Genomic DNA, 20,847 nt, shown 5'->3' on the forward strand with positions numbered 1-20,847 from the left:
ATTCATCTCTTTCTGCCCACTCGCTGTCTTTCCGTTAACTCTATTAAAGCTGCTGCAATAACCTCTTCTCTACGTCCTCAACACAACCACTCCAACAGCCCCATTGCATTCACATCACAGGCAGACATCTCTTTTAGCCATTACCTTCATCGCACGGAGCACTGTCACCTCTCTATTTAGACCTTTCAAGTTGCTGCTGTAGTATCAATGCATCTCAGAACATCCATCTCTATGTCCTCATCTCTTGGCAGCAAATATTCACAGTCTTTGGGTCCTCCCTGAAGGAATCAACTCGTCGTCTTTCTCTATTAAGTAAGTTTATTTTGGTTCATTTTTATTTTTATTCTTGTTTTCTTTTTTTTCCTTTTTTTTTCTATGGCATAATTTATTGCATATTGATAGGATTAGAAAAACATTTTAGTTTTTTTTTTTTTCATGTTCTTATTTGTTTGCGTTTCAATAGGGTCATTTCCGTTAACTCCATTAAACCTGCTGCAACAATTTCTTCTCCATGTCCTCAACACAACCACTCCAACAGCCCCATTGCATTCACGTCACAGGCAGACATCTCCTTCAGCCATTACCTTCATCGCACGGAGCACTATCACCTCTGTTTAGACCTTTCAAGTTGCTGCTATAGTATCAATGCATGTCAGAACATCCATCTCTCTGTCCTCATTTCTTGGCAGCAAATATTCACAGTCTTTGGGTCCTCCCTGATGGAATCAACTCGTCGTCTTTCTCTGTTAGGTAAGTTTATTTTGGTTCATTTTTATTTTTATTCTTGTTATCTTTTTTTTCCTTTTTTTTTTCTATTGCATAATTTATTGCATATTGATAGGATTAGAAAAATATTTTAGGTTTTTTTTTCATGTTCTTATTTGTTTGCATTTCAATAGGGTTAGGAGAACGTTTTTATTTTTTTTATATTTCTATTTGTTTTTTGCATATTGATAAGGTTGGTAGAATATTTTTTTTATATGTTTTTTTTGTTTTACATGTTTGTTTTACGTGGGTGTCATTTTCTATTTATTCCTTTTTTTTACTCATTGATAGGACTAGGAGATGTTTTTAGTTCATGTAGCTTTTTCTATGTTTTTTAGATCGATAGGTCGAGGAGAATGTTTGTTTGTGTAGGTTTTATTTTTCTATTTTGTTCTCTTTGCATGTTGATAGGTTAGGAAAATATTTTTATTTCTTCATCTTGTTTATTTTTGTTTGTTATTTTATTTTATTATTTTTGCATGTTAGAAGGATTAAAGGATTTTTTCTTATTATGATCATTACGCTCAATTTGGATTTACATGATTTATGATGATGTTTGAGCTCTCCCTATTATTTTGGGATTTTTCCATATGATCAATATAACCTTTGACTTGACAGATATGCATGTTATTGAATGGTAGTGATTTTGACAAAATCAAAAAACATGTGTGCATGCTCGTTAGGTTATTTTAAGGATTCGATAAATATGAAATTTTTCTTGAGGATTTTTCTTTATAATTTGAAAATTTAATGCAATGATATTTGTCAATTTCCAATTTGGTGATTCTTGGCAAATCCATAAGCTTCTAATTTGGGACTTCATTATTCATATAATTCTTCCTTTTTGAAATAATTTGTGGACTATTGGAAAATTCATACTTGAAAACTTTCTAATATGGGAGAATATATGTTTATAGATTTCTATTTTAGAAATTTCATATTTTAGCAATTTCCCAATCTATAAGATCCTGCACTTTCATATTTAAAAGGTTCATGTTCATGGATATTTGGGAATCTCAAATTAAAAATTTACATTTTTGGAATTGTTTATTTTGGAAAATGTATCTTTTGAAATTTCTAATTTGGGAATTCAACAAATATTTTTTTTTGAATTCTAATTTGGGAAACTTATATTCCAATTTTGAGATCCTAGGTTCTAATTTGACAGTTTCTATTTTGGACAGTTGGGAAATATTTGCAGGTGGAATTTATTAATTGATTTTAGACCATGGAGCTAATCAGGGCTTTTTCAAACCCTTCCATATTTTATGGAATTCAAAGAATGATCATATAATAGTTAGGACAATTTTAGCCATAGGATTTGTTTGACAAACCCAACATAAATTGATGATGACTATTGAACTGTGACCTTGACTGTAGTCTTTATATGTTGACCATAGGATGATTTTGGATCGTAGTAAAGACCGATCATGTTGATCGTGCGGGTTCGATGCCTAACACTTTTCGAAACCTGTAATCTGACCACTTACCTATCTCTCTGATCCGTGGATCGACCCATATCCATTTGGAGTTAATTTTGGTTCATAAACCTAAACTAGGTGGCGACTCCCATTTCTCAAAAGTCCCCCATTAATAAATCGGACCCCTATCCACTAGTTAGTGAAGACGAGTCGAGGCGATTTCAATGGCGACTCCACTGGGGATTTTAGGGTCAAACTCGACCCCGATCAAGACTATCCTTAGGTTGACTTTCACTCCAGTTAACCTAGTTGAATCAATAAGACTCTCAAATTAAGTTAGATTTTGTCATTTTTTCATTAGGTTTTGATTGGATGTAATCAATTATTATATTTATTATAATTGATTTGATGATGGGATGAATGTGTTTTGTATGATTGGATATTCACGAAAATACCCCGGGGGTACTTTATCCCTTTGCATACACTCACGAGCATGCATATACATGTTTGCATCATGACATGTCCTTATAAACCCCCATAGCTGGATCCAAGCTAACCTGGTCCTTCGGAACACAGGGGATGACAGTGAACGTTACAACTTCAGTACAGTACATTCGGGTATATCAAATTGGAGTACCACGTACTGTTTGACCAAGTAAAACTGGGATAGTATATCGGTGTTTCGGGCTGAAGTGACCTAAGCTTTGTCCGAACCTAGCCTTAATCATATATGAGCTTAGAATCTTGATCTTAAGTGCGGTCCCACTAGGCCATGACTTGAATCGACTAAGAGTACTCCCGGGTTGCTTTACTTAATTTAACTGAAAGATAAGAGGGTGGACCGGTCCACACCGCTTAAATTGAACTCGCAATACCTGTCCAACCCAATAAATGTAATCGATGAAACATGCTGATCAATATCAAATTTAACCAGTTAGCCAAACTGGTAAACAGATCTTATGGATCAAGACGTAGACTGATTGGACTAATTGGCCTAAAAATAATACATGAAACGATTCAATATTCAAATCCATTGGGTCAAACCGACCCAAACTCAAATGGGTACATAGTCCCAATCACTTTTTACTAGCCAATTTAATTCAATGGATTGAATATTTTTATAATCAACAAGATCAAAATTTGTAAAAGTTATATTAAGGGATACATCGATTAGTACAATTTGGATATTTCTTTTTGAAGGTTGTACAATCCTTAATTATGATTCAAAAAATTTCTAAGATTCTTGATCAATTAGCAAATCATCTTCATGTAATCCCTTGCTCAGAATGTTTCATCGGTTAGAGAATTTGAATCTAAGGGGTTAATTTAATAAACGTTATTAAGAGGGACCTTTAGTTCTAATTGTTAAAACCTATCATCGGGTCTTCAACGAATAATCCACTATTGATAGGGTTTCAGGATATCATTGCTCCTAAGCTTAAACATCCACCACCTAGTTGGAGTCGAGAATCAGGTCTTTTAGGACGAACATCTGCACCAAGTGAACCATCAGAAATGACCTCTGAATCTGAACTTGCAGATATTCGTAAGATCTTGACCGTCTTTGCAATGGATATAAACAACATAAAAAACAAGGTAAAAGTGCTAGAACAGATCTCTAAATCGACAAGAAATCCCACTGATGATCAAAGGGGCAAATGACCAGAAGGAAGAACTGCTAAAAATCTAGAAAATGTCTATGAACTCAATGAAAATGAAGAACACTTCAATGAAAATCCGGTGCTAGCTAATAGAATGACTCAGTTAGAAACAACTTTAAAAAATATAAAAGGAATTGATAAAATTGTAGTAGGAATCGAAACTTTAAATCAAATCCCTAGGATCCGTTTGCCTGAGAAGTTCATAATGCCAGAAATAGAAAAATTCAATGGGGTAGGTTGTGCGAGAACGCATTGAAAGCGCCTTCGATCCGCGGGGTGCGCGGATCCGCTTTTGACCCTTGAGGTTTGGGAGTCGCCACCTAGTTGTTATGGTCTAGGAATCAAATTGACTCTAAAAAAAGGTAAACTAATCTACGAAAGAGAAAAAGAGTCCGGGGATCACGTTACGGGGTTGGAAGGTGTTAGGCACCAACCTCGCCCAGCCAAAGCCGGTCTCTACTAACTTTTCAAATATATCACATTGCTAAAAACCTATATAAAAATAAAAATAAAAATAAAAAATTTCATACCTTTCCGATAGCAAGGATTTTGCTCCCTCAGATCTGACAAAAAGAGCTCATTGTACTGTACTCCCTTGCTTTGTTCTGTCTCTGGATTTGACTTCGGATCTCCTAGATCAAGGTATCTCCTTGTTTCTAAATCTGAACTGTTCAAGTTTTTTGCGGATTTAGGAGTATTTTTGAAGGGATTTTAGGTATTTTCTAGACTAAAATTGAAGGGGGGATGTTAGGTAAGGAGTTGGGACTCCAAAACTAGGGTTTATGGGGGGTTAGGGGAGCTTCTAGACCTACTTCTCTTAGGGTTTATGATTTGATACGAAAATAGGGTGTGAGCACCTCTATTTATAGATGTTTTTTAGGGTTGATTTGGGTAGAGTTAGTGTTTAATTAGAGATCTTTTAATTAGAGTTGTGTTTTAGTTAAAATTATTTTAGGTAGAATTGTGTTTTAATTAGAATTGTTTTAGGTAGAATTGTTTTTAAGTTAGAACTCTATTAGATAGAGTTATTATTTAATTATAATTCTATTATGACTTTTGGTCTTATTTGATTGACTTTTAATGTTTTGACTTTAGTCTTAATTGATTGACTTTTAATATCTTGACTTCAGTCTTGCTTAATTGACTTTAATTTTGACTTCAGTCTCACTTAATTGACTTTAATACCTTGACTTCAGTTTTGCTTGATTTACTTTTAATTTTTGGAAAACCCCTTCCATTATTTCTTTAATTCTTTGGACCCCCAAAATGGAGGGGTCCTTAAAGAAATATCTCACGAACCCTCAACTATTTTTCCTGAAAGCCCGATTGATCGATTTTTCAATTCCAAATTTTGAAATTAATCTCATTAATGTTTTACTTTAATTATTTAATGTTTTATTTCAAATTTTTTAATTATGAAAATTATGAAATTACCGTTTTACCCCCGGAGAGGACTTTTCACGTTTTAAGTCGATTTTTAATGTTCTAGGATGTTTTAGAATCGGATTTTCGTAAGGAATTCAATGAGAATGTTGGTTTGTGTCATTTATGAAAATTTTTATGTGAAATGATTGTGAACTTTATGAGGGGCATTTTCATAATTTTGTCAAATTCTGTTAAAATTGGTGAAATGATTTATTTGGTTTCGACTTGTTATTTTATGTGTTCGAATGGATTTTCCTAAGCGTAACGTAGGCTCTAGGGTTGTTTTGAGGTTAGGGGTATTTTGGTAGTTTGATAATTTTTAGTGATTTTTATCGTGAAGTTTCTTTTTGGTTTGCAAGATGATGATTTCTATGTTTCTGGGGTTGTATTTTCCTAGCGTAGCATGGTTTTTAAGGTTTTGTCAGTTCGAGATACCTCATCCGGATTTCTGAAACATATCTGGTAACAAAATAAAGTAATGGAATACACATCCATCATTGGGAATCATTGCAATCGGATTGACGAGTTGATTAATCAGGCGAGTGCAAAAATGGGGTGTCTACAGATGTCCCTCTTTGGCAGAGGGTTGAAGTAAACTAGATAGCAAATCTATTTTGGTAGATAGTGCGATATCCGAATGCCAAAGCTAGTGACAGTTCATTTTGCAGCCTGATTCAGCAATTCGTCAGGGTGTTCGGATCTTTAAGGGTAAAGCTCTCCCCGAATTAAAAGGTTGTCAGGTCCTTGAGCGCAAACTCTTACTGACGGTGTCAGATCCTTGAATTTTAAAAAATTCTCCTTGACTGATGTAGCAACTGTGCAAGTGTGTGGCTTAAAATCGGAGCATAATTTGAGTATAAACTGAGCATAATTTGAATATAAACTGAACATAATTTGAATATAATCTGAGCATAAACTGAGCATAATTTTGAGAAAACCCTCGGCAGCATCTGAGCATAGTTCCGAGAAAACCCTCGGCGGCATCTGAGTATAGTTCCGAGAAAACCCTCGGTGGTAACTGAGCATAGTTCGGAGAAAACCCTCGGCGGCATTTGAGCATAGTTCCGAGAAAACCCTCGACGGTATCTGAGCATAATTCTGAGAAAACCCTCGGCGGCATCTGAGCATAGTTCCTAGAAAACCATCGGTGGTATCTGAGCATAATTCTGAGAAAATCCTCGGCGGCATCTGAGCATAGTTCCGAGAAAACCCTCGGCGGTATTTGAGCATAATTCCGAGAAAACCCTCGGCGGCAACTGAGCAAAATCCAAGATAACCCTTGGCGAAAATTGAGCAAAATCCAAGATAACCCTTGGCGGCAACTGAGCAAAATCCAAGATAACCCTTGGCGGAAACTGAGTAAAATCCAAGAAAACCCTCGGCGGTATCTGAGCATAATTCCGAGAAAACCCTCGGCGGCATCTGAGCATAGTTCCGAGAAAACCCTCGGCGGTATCTGAGCATAATTCCGAGAAAACCCTCGGCGGCATCTGAGCATAGTTCCGAGAAAACCCTCGATGGTATCTGAGCATAATTCCGAGAAAACCCTCGGCGGTATCTGAGCATAGTTCCGAGAAAACCCTCGGCGGCATCTGAGCATAGTTCTGAGAAAACCCTCGGTGGCAACTGAGCAAAATCCAAGATAACCCTTGGCGGAAATTGAGCAAAATCCAAGATAACCCTTGGCGGCAACTGAGCAAAATCCAAGATAACCCTTGGCGGCAACTGAGCAAAATCCAAAATAACCCTTGGCGACAACTGAGCATAGTTCCAAGAAAACCTTCGACGGTATCTGAGCATAGTTCTGAGAAGACCCTCGGCGGTATCTGAGCATAGTTCCGAGAAACCCTCGGTGGTAACTGAGCATAGTTCCGAGAAAACCCTCAGCGGTATCTGAGCATAGTTCCGAGAAAACCCTCGGCGGTAACTGAGCATGGTTCCGAGAAAACCCTCGGTGGCATCTGAGCATAGTTCCGAGAAAACCCTCGGCGGCATCTGAGCATAGTTCCGAGAAAACCCTCAGCGGTATCTGAGCATAATTCCGAGAAAACCCTCGGCGGCATCTGAGCATAGTTCCGAGAAAACCCTCGGCGGTATCTGAGCATAATTCCGAGAAAACCCTCGACGGCATCTGAGCATAGTTCTGAGAAAACCCTCGGCGGTATCTAAGCATAATTTCGAGAAAACCCTCGGCGGTATCTGAGGATAATTCTGAGAAAACCCTCGGCGGCATCTGAGCATAGTTCTGAGAAAACCCTCGGCGGTATCTGAGCATAATTTCGAGAAAACCCTCGACGGCATCTGAGCATAGTTCTGAGAAAACCCTCGACGGCATCTGAGCATAGTTCTGAGAAAACTCTAAACGACAACTGAGCAAAATCCAAGATAACCCTTGGCAGAAATTGAGCAAAATCCAAGATAACCCTTGGCGGCAACTGAGCAAAATCCAAGATAACCCTTGGCGGCAACTGAGCAAAATCCATGATAACCCTTGACGGCAACTGAGTAAAATCCAAGATAACCCTTGGCGGCAACTGAGCAAAATCCAAGATAACCCTTGGCGGCAATTGAACAAAATCCAAGATAACCCTTGGCGGAAACTGAGCAAAATCCAAGATAACCCTTGGCGGCAACTGAGCAAAACTGGCAGAGGAATGAATGAATTTTGGAGAAAACTGATTAGAACGAACCGAAGAACGAATAAATCTGGAAGATAATGAATCTGGAAGAGAAATGATCGATTCCAAGAATGATTGGATCTGAAAAGAATCTGGAGAACGAAAGAATGCCATATCTCCTTATGTGAGATCCAAAATGCTTTTGTTTGAACCTCAAAGATTTATCCAAATGTTTTATGAATTAAAAACCTGAGTTTTTTATTTCTTTTGAACCTCAAAAGTTTTTCGAAAAACTGTTATTAAGAGGTTATCTTAAATTTGGGGTTCTCATTATCTCTCAGGATTAACATTGCTAAAAAGCAAAACTCCTCTAGTTTGACAATGAACATGGCCTTGAAAATAATTGAACACGTCGTGCAAAAAAATAAAAAAAATGCCCCTAGTGTAAGGGGGAAAAGAAGAAAGAAAATGCCCCTTGTATGAAGGTTTGAAATAATTGATTACCACAAATGCAATAAAGACTCAACTTTTAATTTTGATTAATTTTATTGAAGGTTTTGAGTCAGGCTCAAGAGTACAAAATTATTTCCTTTCGAGACTCATCATAGAATTCACCTTTATCTCCCTTGATTCACTTGGGGGAGTAAAAATTTTCAGATCGATCGTAGACAAGATACTTATGGCTTCTGAGTCTATGCTTGGTTTAAACTAAGTATTAACCTTCGATTATTCGGACTTCTGATGTTCCAGCTCGAACCGCTCTCAGCTTGGGATTTTCTTCTATTTTTTCTTTATTGCTCTAATTTTTGCCTATATCGCCTTTTCAGGTTTTCAATCTAGCGAGCTTGCTCTAGCTTTTGCCTAGATTGCCTTTTCAGGTTTTCGATCTAGCGAGCTCTTCTTTTTTTCTCTTGGCTCTGATTGTTGCCAAAGTTGTCCTTTCTGATTTTCAAGCTTGCGAGCTTGCCTTAATTTTTGCCTAAGTCACCTTTTTCGGGTTTTCAACTTAGCAGGCTTCATCATTTTTTTATCTTTTTCTTCCCCTCTGAACTTCTGGAGTTGCTGTTTGATCATACTTTGCTATCTTCCTTGATTTTTCACACGGTACTTAGGAGGACTTTTATAGGTAGGCTTAGGACTGGGTATAAAAAGAAAGGAATTTTGAGGCTCAAAACCCAAATGCCCCTTGTGTGGCATTTCCTTTAAACTTTTTTCTTTAATTTTCTTCCTCATTTTGGATGATATTTATTTTCTTTTGAATTTTTTTTTGATTTTTTGATTTTTTGTGTGGGGAAATAGATTTTTGTTATTAATGTGGTCGGGCCTGAAGTAACTTCTCAGGTTGCCTACGTACCCCAACATTTTGGGATCAGACCAAAATGTAGTTCAGAATTTTTCCCTCCCTTGGGTTAGGTAATCAGGCTAAGAAGTAAAAGGCATATTTTTTTTCTTTTTGAACAGGCTGCAAAGAGGTTGAGAAAGGAAATAATGAACTAGGTAGTAGGAAAATTGATTCGACCAAAAATGACCTCCTTAAATGTAGTACCGTTTGATTTGGTCAAGGTTGATTAGTTCTGGTAATTCGATTTCATCATGATCTTGACAGCTTTTCTTGGTAATATTTCCTTGATGATGTACGGACCTCCCCAATTTAGTTTGAATTTCCCTCTAGGATCAAAAATAGGTGTCCGATTCTCTTTGAGTACTAAATCCCCGACTTGTAAGTGACGGGCCTTGATTTTTTTGTCAAACGCAAGGGCGACTCTTCTTTGATAAGCTTGCACGTGATACAAAGCTCTTAGCATTTTTCTTTGATCAAACTTAATTCTTCATACGATTGAAGAACCTAATTTGCTTCTGACAATTGACTTTCTAATAGAACCCTGAGTGACGGAAACTCCATTTCAACTAGCAAGACTGCTTCCATGCCATATACTAAGGAGTAAGGAGTAGCTCCAGTGGAGGATCGAATTGAGGTTCGATATGCTTATAATGCAAATGGCAGTTTTTCTGACCAATCTCGATGTGATTGACACATTTTTCTGAGGATAGTCTTAATATTCTTATTAGCTGCTTCGACTGCTCCGTTAGTCTGAGGGCGGTAAGGAGATGATTTATGGTGTGAGATTTTGAATTTTGAACACAATTTGATAACCTCATTTTTGATGTACGACCCATTGTCAGAGAACAATACCACTTAATTGTTTCATTAATCTGATAATGGTAATCTATTCTAGGAGCTCTACCATGTTGAGAAATCTAGCACTGATATATTTTGTAAGATCTTCCTTGATCTCATTTTATCAATTCAATATCTAATCCATGTCAGACAACACCCAAGCTTGCACCTAACATATCCTCATAGGCTCACATGAACAAGTCTTTGAAATTTTTGAGAAAATTCATTATCCCCTGTGTTCCTCTAGGGATAAGATGGTTTCTATTTAAATTTCTTGGGAATTTTTTTGTTTCAAGGTCAATGACCTTTGCTTTCTTGAGCCCGACTCTTATCTTCTTGTCTAGAACAGAAATCTATCAAATTATTAGTTAATTCGTTAATGCGCTCGAGGTATTCAAAAATTTCCTTTATCCGATCAATTTCAGATGGGGCGATAGACACTTCTATAGACTCGATGAACTAACTTGACTCAACAGGAAAAAGTAAACTCAATCTAAGAAAGACATGACCTTGCTGAAAAAAAAGACTCGAGCTAACTCAAATGACTCATGAAAACTCAAGACAAGTACTCACACGAGTTTGATTAGGACTAAGGACTGAGATATTGCTTATAACCGGTAGGATTGAAACACTATAATCTTCAAAGAATAACTGGATGATGTTGAGAAATTTTGAGGTCATTTCTGACTATTGACTTGATATTGACGTTTACTCTAACTGACCAGATTTACAATCCTAGCTAGACTATGGACTATTGAGCTTAGATACAATGATAACACTTAAACCTCTTTGAAGGTGAATTTAACCAATTTTAGTGTCACCCACTTGATAATATTTTAAATGAACCTTGAGATTTTATTGAATTTTGTGCACCAATCCATTAAAAAATTCATCCATTCAATGATTATTCAGAAGGAAAATAATTTTACTGCAATCTTGAAAAATATTGACAAATAATGTTTTCATTGAATAATAACTTCCAACAAACATATTTCAAAAAAATTTCATGCAAAATAGATCTTTTGTAAATCATTTTTTTTTTGAAAAATATTTTTCTTCCATTTCTTTTTTAAAAAACATTGTCTTTTAGAAAACTCTTTTTTTTTTAAGCATTTCCTTTTGGAAAATCTTATTATTCTGAAAAACCTTTTTTGGAAATACTTTTTCTTGGAAAATATTTTTGCTTTGTAAACCATTTTTCTTCTTTGAAAATTTGATTTCTATTTCGATTTAAATGGCCTGGTCCATCAGGATTGTTGGATCGAGTTGGGCTGGGTCATTTATAAGAGATGGATTTTTTATTGGGTCGGTGCACCCATTTTGATTTTTAAAAATAACATTTTTTATCCTTGAGGACAATCATACACTCTGATCTCATCATTCACATACATCCATTTCATCATTCACATGCATTCTGATCTCATCATTCACATACATTTATATCAATCACAAAGTCTAATAAGATTCCATTCAATGAACAACTCAGGAACACCCACGATAAGTTTGAGTCGTGACCTACTGGGAAGGTTTCTAGACTCTAAGCTTACTACGTGCAATGTCCATATTAAAAGCAAACATTTAATCCGAAATATTTATTCATGTATTTCAATCAAGAGTTATTTTGGGTGGTCCAAAATAAATCGAGATTCCAATAGATGTTACATTGATGATAGAATGACAATGGTTGAGACGAGCTCACTCTCAGGAACATTAATTGTGTTAACATTAGATAAATTCGGATTTTCTGTGAATTAAGAAAATATAATCCCAACTTGCATCGATGATATCTAAGGCTCCCGATAACGAAATCGAATGAACTCAAGTTCTAAATTAATCTACTCAATGAGATATACATTTTATTAATAGGTTCCTAGACTTAATTCTCACTAGAATATTCTGTAAAAACGTTTTAACGTTGCTGTCCCAACTTTAATTCAGAAACAATTCCAGATTTACAGATTAAACTTGCATCGATGATATCTAAGGCTTCCGATAATGAAATTGAGTGAACTCAGATTCTAAATTAATCTACTCGATGAGATCTATGTTTTATTAAAGGCTCCTAGACTTAATTCTCACTAGAATATTCTATAAAAACGTTTTAACGTTGCTGTCCCAACTTTCATTCAGAAATAATTCCAGATTTACAGATTGAACTTGCATCGATGATATCTAAGGCTTCCAATAACGAAATTGAGTGAACTCAGATTCTAAATAAATCTACTCGATGAGATCTATGTTTTATTAAAGGTTCTTAGACTTAATTCTTTCTAGAATATTCTCTAAAAACGTTTTAATATTTTTTTCCAACCTTCATCATTCCATCAATTTGAATCTTTCATTATTTAGGGGTCATCAAAAAATGATCCTTAATTGAAAAAAAAAATACAATACCCAAAATCATCTACAATCAAGACAAAAAAATAAACAGAAAAAATAAATAAAATAAATTCAACTAAATAATAAAAAAAAACTAGGTCATCTTGGCAATGCTCCCATACTTGGGGTATTTCAAGTTTGATCCTCAATAGTCCCCAGTGGAGTCGCCACTGAAAGCGCCCTCGATCCGTGGAGTGCGCGGATCCGCTTTTGACCCTTGAGGTTTGGGAGTCGCCACCTAGTTGTTATGGTCTAGGAACCAAATTGACTCTAAAAAAAGACAAACTAATCTACGAAAGAGAAAAAGAGTCCGGGGATCACGTTACGGGGTTGGAAGGTGTTAGGCACCAACCCCGCCCAGCCAAAGTCGGTCTCTACTAACTTTCCAAATATATCACATTGCTAAAAACCTAGATAAAAATAAAAATAAAAAATTTCATACATTTCCGATAGTAAGGATTTTGCTCCCTCAGATCTGACAAAAAGAGCTCCTTGTACTGTACTTCCTTGCTTCGCTCTGTCTCTGGATTTGACTTCGGATCTCCTAGATCAAGGTATTTCCTTGTTTCTAAATCTGAACTCTTCAAGTTTGTTACGGATTTAGGGGTATTTTTGGAGGGATTTTAGGTGTTTTCTAGACTAAAATTGAAGGGGGGATGTTAGGTAAGGAGTTGAGGCTCCAAAACTAGGGTTTATGGGGGGTTAGGGGAGCTTCTAGACCTACTTCTCTTAGGGTTTATGATTTGATACGAAAATAGGGTGTGAGCACATCTATTTATAGATGTTTTTTAGGTTGATTTGGAGAGTTAGTGTTTAATTAGAGATCTTTTAATTAGAGTTGTGTTTTAGTTAAAATTATTTTAGGTAGAATTGTGTTTTAATTAGAATTGTTTTAGGTAGAATTGTTTTTAAGTTAGAACTCTATTAGATAGAGTTATTATTTAATTATAATTCTATTATGACTTTTGGTCTTATTTGATTGACTTTTAATGTTTTGACTTTAGTCTTAATTGATTGACTTTTAATATCTTGACTTCAGTCTTGCTTAATTGACTTTAATTTTGACTTTAGTCTCACTTATTAACTTTAATACCTTGACTTCAGTTTTGCTTGATTTACTTTTAATTTTGGAAAACCCCTTCCATTATTTCTTTAATTCTTTGGACCCCCAAATGGAGGGGTCCTTAAAGAAATATCTCACGAACCTCAACAATTTTGCCTGAAAGCCTGATTGATCGATTTTTCAATTCCAAATTTTAAATTAATCTCATTAATGTTTTACTTTAATTATTTAATATTTTATTTCAAATTTTTTAATTATGAAAATTATGAAATTACCGTTTTGCTCCCGAAGAGGACTTTTCACGTTTTAAGTCGGTTTTTAATGTTCTAGGATGTTTTAGAATCGATTTTTCGTAAGGAATTCAATGAGAATGTTGGTTTGTGTCATTTATGAAAATTTTTATGTGAAATGATTGTGAACTTTATGAGGGGCATTTTCATAATTTTGTCAAATTCTGTTAAAATTGGTGAAATGATTTATTTGGTTCCGATTTGTTATTTTATGTATTCGAATGGGTTTTCCTAAGCGTAACGTAGGCTCTAGGGTGTTTTGAGGTTAGGGGTATTTTGGTAATTTGATAATTTTTTAGTGATTTTTATCGTGAAGTTTCTTTTTGATCTGTAAGATGATGATTTATATGTTTCTGGGGTCGTATTTTCCTAGCGTAGCGTGGTTTCTAAGGTTTTGTCAGTTCGAGATACCTCATCCGGATTTCTGAAACATATCTGGTAACAAAATAAAGTAATGGAATACACATCCATCATTGGGAATCATTGCAATCGGATTGACGAGTTGATTAATCAGGCGAGTGTAAAAATGGGGTGTCTACACGCATCTCAAAGTATATGTTACTAACATGCGCACTTTGGGCTTAAGTGATGAACCTATGACATTATTATTTCAACGTACCCTATCGGGATCAACTCTACGATGGCTGATGTCTCAAGATCCGTCTACAATTGAGACATGGGAGAATATGTCAAAGTTGTTTTGACACCAATACAAGTATAGTATTGAGATTGAAACCTCTCGAAGGGATTTATAGTCAACTAAGCAAAAGAACGGGGAAACATTTACTGACTTCATTCGTCGTTGGAGGGCCAAAGCTGCACATATGTGGGATAGATCATCAGAAAAAAAACAAGTGGCGATCATATTGAAAAATCTTTCACAAGGGTATGCTCAGCATTTAGTCACCCAATACCTCCTCACATTCGAGTCCCTGTTACAAACCGATAGTCAAATAGAGGATGCTTTCGCTTCCGGGGTCCTTTCCAACCCTTCAGACAATAAGCTCAAAAAGCCCTTCCCTAATTCTAAGCCTAGTACTAACCATGCTTATGTAGCCAATACATCTGCTACATCCATCCATTTTACTACCTCACCTATTAACTTGACTAATTCTAGTCAGTCTCGGTCGTGCAGGAAATTCACTAATCTTGGGATGACTTTGAACGTTGTTTTTCAAAAATTATTAAGTAAAAGACTTATTACACCTCTTCGACCTTGACCTCTATCAAGTCTACTCCCTACTTCTCACAATCCCAACTCAGTTTGTGAGTAGCACCAAAATCTTGGTCACCTTACTGATCATTGTGTTGCTCTTCGTCACACCGTTCAAGATCTAATCGATGCCAAAAAAGTTACCGTCCCTACCCCTACGCAGTCAAATGTTACCATCAATCCCTCACCTACGTACCAACCTCCTCAGACCTTGAACATGGTGTCCAATACCCATCTCCTATTTGATCCAGTTCTCCTCATCCACCCAATCAATCCTAAATCACCTAGCCCTCCCCTTATTGGATTGATAGTTCCCAATGAAGTTCTCACTACTAGTTGTAAGCCATTCAACTTAACTTCAGATGAAATCTATTGTTTGTCCCCACCTCATCGTGACAGCTCTACTCTGATCACTTATGCTTCAACACAGATAGAATTGGAAGAATCCAGTTTCTTAAAAAATGAAAATTCTTACTTATTGGACTAAGAATACGAATACTTCTCCTTCTATTGCAATGAATATGAACATATGACTCGGGAAGAAAGATTTCTCAAAATTTCTGAACTTGATACGACCTTGGCCAAGAAAAGGGAATCAAGTCTAAATAAGAAAATGTTAGAAAAGGGCAAAGAATCTGAAGAAGAAGTTCAAGACTAGCAAACTACCATAGAGTCTCTTAACATTGCCCAGTTGTTCCTTGAAGATTATTATGCTTCGGTCCTACCAGTTGAAAGCGATGTCCTGAGTCCTTAGTCTGTAATCAAACCCATTGTGGGTACTTATCTTTAATTTTTCACAAGTCTTGTGATTTAGTTTGGGTCTTATTTTTTTATTATTTATTATTTATTTTGTAATGTCTTATTCTTGTTAGATCGAATCTAGCCTTTATTTCTGCTGAGTCAAGTCAGTTTGTCGAGTCTGCAATGGTGTCTGTCGCCCCATCTGAATTTAATTAAATAAAATACCTCGAGCGCATTAACGAGTTAACTATAATCTTACTTTAGAAGAGGATCCTCTAACAAGGAATCCCCTCTCGAATCAATCAAATTATTTGAACAAGAAGACAAATGTCAGGTTCAATCTTTAATCTAGGAGCAAAGGTCATTGACCTTGGAAAGAATAATTCTCAAAAAATTCAGATCGAAATTGACTTATCCCTAGAAACACAAGGAGATGATGAATTTATTCAGAAAACTCAAAAGACTTGTTCACGTGGTCCTATGAGGATATGTTAGGTAAGCTTGGGTGTTGACCAACAAGAAATAGGTACCTATCCTACGAACTAGAGCGGAATCACATAATCAGAGGACGAGTCATATCATTACTGAATTTGTCAAAAATGGAAAGGAATAAAAAATGGAGCAATGTTAAGGCAGCTAATAAGAATCTTGAAACTTCTATCACAAATGTGTTAGACACATTGAGATTGGCAAGAGAAATCATAATTCACGTCTTCAACATGTTAAACTTCGACTCAATCTTCTATACAGACTACTTCAGGGTTCTATGTTATGTGGCATGAATCATTTGTGTTTTGGTAAGATAACGAAAATGCGGTACAAGCAAGTCGAAGATTAAGCCTTTAAAGAAAATCAAGCAGTTGTCTTCAACCGAATAAAAAAAATGGCAAATTTAACAAGGAAGGTCATCCCGTCACCGAGAAAAGACTATTTTGAAAATTATCAGACTTCAAAGATCATCATAACCCTAAAACGCAAGAATCAATCAACCTTAACCAGATCAAGCGGTACTGTACTTAAGGAGACCATCTTTGGCTGAACCAATTTTCCTGTTATCAAATTAAATATCTTCCTTCTCAGCCCCTCGCAACCATTTTCAAAACAATATATAAATAAAAATATGGCATTTTTCTTTCTCAACCCGATCATCCAGCCTAGGGGAGGGAATGTATTCGAACTACATTTTGGTCTGATCTCAAAATTCTGGGGTACGTAGGCAACCTTAGAAGTTACTTCAGGCTCGACCACATTAAAATAAAAAAAATAGATTCCCCCACAAAGAAAAAATCTAAAAAAAAAAGGATATTGTCAAAATGGGGAAGAAAATTCAAAGAAAATAAATTAAAAGAAATGCCACACAAGGGGCATTTGGCTTTTGAGCCTCAAAATTCCTTTCTTTTATGTCCAGTCCTAAGCTTACCTATGAAAGTCCTCCTAAGTACCGTGCGAAAAAGTTAAGGAAGGAAATAAAGCGTAATCAGATAGTAACTCAAAATGTTCAAAAATGAAGAAAAGAGGAAACAAAGCCTGCTAAGTTGAAAACCCGAAAGGGCGACTTAAGCAAAAATCAAGACAAGCTCGCAAGGTTGAAAATCCGAAAGGACGGGCTTGGCAACAATTAAACAAAAAGAAAAGAAATAAGAAAGGTAAGCTCGCTAGATTGAAAACCTGAAAAGGTGATCTTGATAAAAGCTAGAGTACGTTCGCTAGATTGAAAACCAGAAAGGGCGATCTAGGCAAAAATCAGAGCAATCAAGGGAAAATCTCACTTAAGTTGAGAATCTAAAAGGCGATCCGAGATAAAATCTTGAAAGTCCAAAGGGACAACTGCATCGACTTTAGGGCGAATAATTAATCATCGTACAATCAATACTCAGTCGGAATCAAATATAGACTAAATGGATACAAGTATCTTGTCTATGATTGATCTGAAGAGCTTCTCGTCCCTAAGTGAATCGATGGGGAGAAAGAACAAATTCTGTGATGAATTTCAAAAAGAAATATTTTGTTCCAATTTCTTCGAGCCTGACTCAAAATCTTCAATGAAATCAAAATTAAAAGTTAAAACTTTATTACACTTGCGGTAATCAAAGATTTCCAACATTTATAACAGGGGCACTTCCCTTTTCTGAAGAGTTCACTTCCCCCCTTTACACAAGGGGCATTTTTTTCAAACTTGTTCCCCAATACAATGCTCCCCATCAAACTAGGGGCATTTTATTCTGAAGCCTGATCAATTTCGATTCCAAAGGATAATGTTAATCTTGAATTAAAAAATACCCTCTTGATAGCAATTTTTGAAAACCCCCGAGGTTCAAAGAAAATTAAAATGTTGACCTGACCTTCATAAAATCTAACTTTACCAAAAAGTCTTGTTAATCTCCTAATTGTTTTGCCCAGACAATGTTCATTACTCTTTCACCCCGAGTAGGTAGAGTAGAACTCCCAGAAAATAGTTCATTACTCTTCCACCGCTAGTAGGTAGAGTAGGACTCCCAGACAACAGTTCATTACTCTTTTACCCCGAGTAGGTAGAGTAGAACTCCTAGACAATAATTCATTACTCTTCCGCCCCGAGTAGGTATAGTAGGACTCCCAGACAAACAGGTCATTACTCTTTCACCTCGAGTAGGTAGAGTAGAACTCCTAGAAAATAGTTTATTACTCTTTCACCCCAAGTAGGTAGAGTAGAACCCCCAGAAAAAAGTTCATTACTCTTCCACCGCGAGTAGGTAGAGTAAGACTCCCAAACAATAGTTTATTACTTTTTCTCCCCAAGTAGGTATAGTAGAACTCCTAGACAATAGTTCATTACTCTTCCACCCCGAGTAGGTAGAGTAGGACTCCTAGAAAAATAGGTCATTACCCTTTCACCTCGAGTAGGTAGAGTAGAACTCCCAGAAAATAGTTCATTACTCTTCCACCCCGAGTAAGTAGAGTAGGACTCTCATAAAATAGTTTATTACTCTTCCACCCCAAGTAGGTAGAGTAGGACTCTCAAACAACAGTTCATTACTCTTTCACCCCCAGTAGGTAGAGTAGAACTCCCAGAAAATAATTCATTACTCTTCCACCTCGAGTAGGTAGAGTAGGACTCTCAGACAACAATTCATTACTCTTTCACCCTGAGTAGGTAGAGTAGAATTCCCAAACAACAGTTCATTACTCTTTCACCCCAAGTAGGTAGAGTAGAACTCCCAGACAATAGTTCATTACTCTTCTACCCTGAGTAGGTAGAGTAGGACTCCCAGAAAAATAGGTCATTACTCTTTCACCCAGAATAGGTAGAGTAGAACTCTCAAAAAATAGTTCATTACTCTTCCACCCCGAGTAGGTAGAGTAGGACTCTAAGAAAATAGTTCATTACTCTTCCACCCCGAGTAGGCAGAGTAGGACTCTCAGACAACAGTTTATTACTCTTTCACAGCGAGTAGGTAGAGTAGAACTCCCATAAAATCGTTCATTACTCTTCCACCCCGAATAGGTAGAGTAAGACTCCCAGATAAACAGTTCATTACTCTTTCACCCTGAGTAGGTAGAGTAGAACTCCTAGAAAATAGTTTATTACTATTCTACTCCAAGTAGGTAGAGTAGAACTTCTCAGAAAAATGTTCATTTCTCTTCCACCCTGAATAGGTAGAGTAGGACTCCTAGACAATAATTCATTACTCTTCCACCCCGAGTAGGTAGAGTAGAACTCCCTAAAAATCGTTCATTACTCTTCCACCCCGAGTAGGTAGAGTAGGACTCCCAGACAACAATTCATTACTCTTTCACCTCGAATAAGTAGAGTAGAAGTATTAGAAAATTGTTCATTATTCTTTCACCCCGAGTAGATAAAGTAGAACTCTCAAAAAATTATTCATTACTCTTCCACCCGGAGTAGGTAGGGTAGAACTCCCAGAAAAGGTTCATTACTCTTTCACCCGGAGTAGGTAGAGTAGAACTCCCAGAAAAGGTTCATTACTCTTTCACCCCGAGTAGGTAGAATAGAGCTCACATAAATGTTCATTACTCTTTCACCCCGAGTAGGTAGAATAGAGCTCACATAAATGTTCATTACTCTTCCACCCCGAGTAGGTAGAGTATAACTCCTAGAAAAATAGTTCATTACTCTTTCACCTTGAGTAGGTAGAGTTGGACCCCCCAAAAAATAGTTCATTACTTCTTCACCCCGAGTAGGTAGAGTAAGACATTCAACTTTCGCTCAGACCTTATGTTCAGTTATGCTCAGTGTATGCTCATATTTTACTCAGTTTTACTCAATTTTTAATTCATAATTTTCTTAGGTTTTGCTCAGATTTTATCAAGCAGTTTTCTATTAATAAGTTTGTTATCCTCTCATCATGAATGCGTTGAAATGGAGATGTGCCTTTCTAAAATCATCACTATACAATTTTACACACACGTACTCGCAATACATTTGCATCAGTTAAGGAGAATTTCCAAAATTCAAGTATTTGACATTTTTTGTCCAAGGAGAGGTTACCCTCAAGGATCTGGACGCATCGACAAAATTGTCAAATCAGGCTGCGAAAAAGAGCTGTCACTAGCTTTGGCATTCGGATGTCGCACTATCTATCACAATATATTGGCCATCTAGTTTGCTTCCACCCTCTACCAAAGAGGGGCATCTGTAGATACCCCATTTTTACATCTGCCTAATTCGATAATTCGTCACTTGGTTACCGTGAATTCCTAATGTTGACCGCAAAGAACTCGAAGGCTTGGGAATACTGCCCCTGATTTCTTCTATTTCCAATCTTTTCATCTCCCCTATTCGTTACGACTCGATATAGAAATTTACGTACGCTTAGAATCACTACACCTTACACTCGACTTAGCAAACACGTACACCTTAGGTTCGATACACAATTCGATAACTTAGAGACCTTGCTACATTAGGAAAATGCAACTTTGAAATATAGAAATAATCACGTTGGGACTGAAAGAAACTTCACGCCAGAATTCGTAAAAATCTACAAAAATCGATAAAATGCCAAAAATACCCTTTATTGATTTTGAACCTCCGAAAGACCTCGGAAGCACCTCTATTGCACTCAGAACAGGATTTCGGGTCTAACGGGACCCA

The sequence above is a fragment of the Akebia trifoliata genome, chromosome 7 (assembly GCF_017979445.1).
Source record: "Akebia trifoliata isolate Shusen 1 chromosome 7, ASM1797944v1, whole genome shotgun sequence".
Classification (NCBI taxonomy): domain Eukaryota; kingdom Viridiplantae; phylum Streptophyta; class Magnoliopsida; order Ranunculales; family Lardizabalaceae; genus Akebia; species Akebia trifoliata.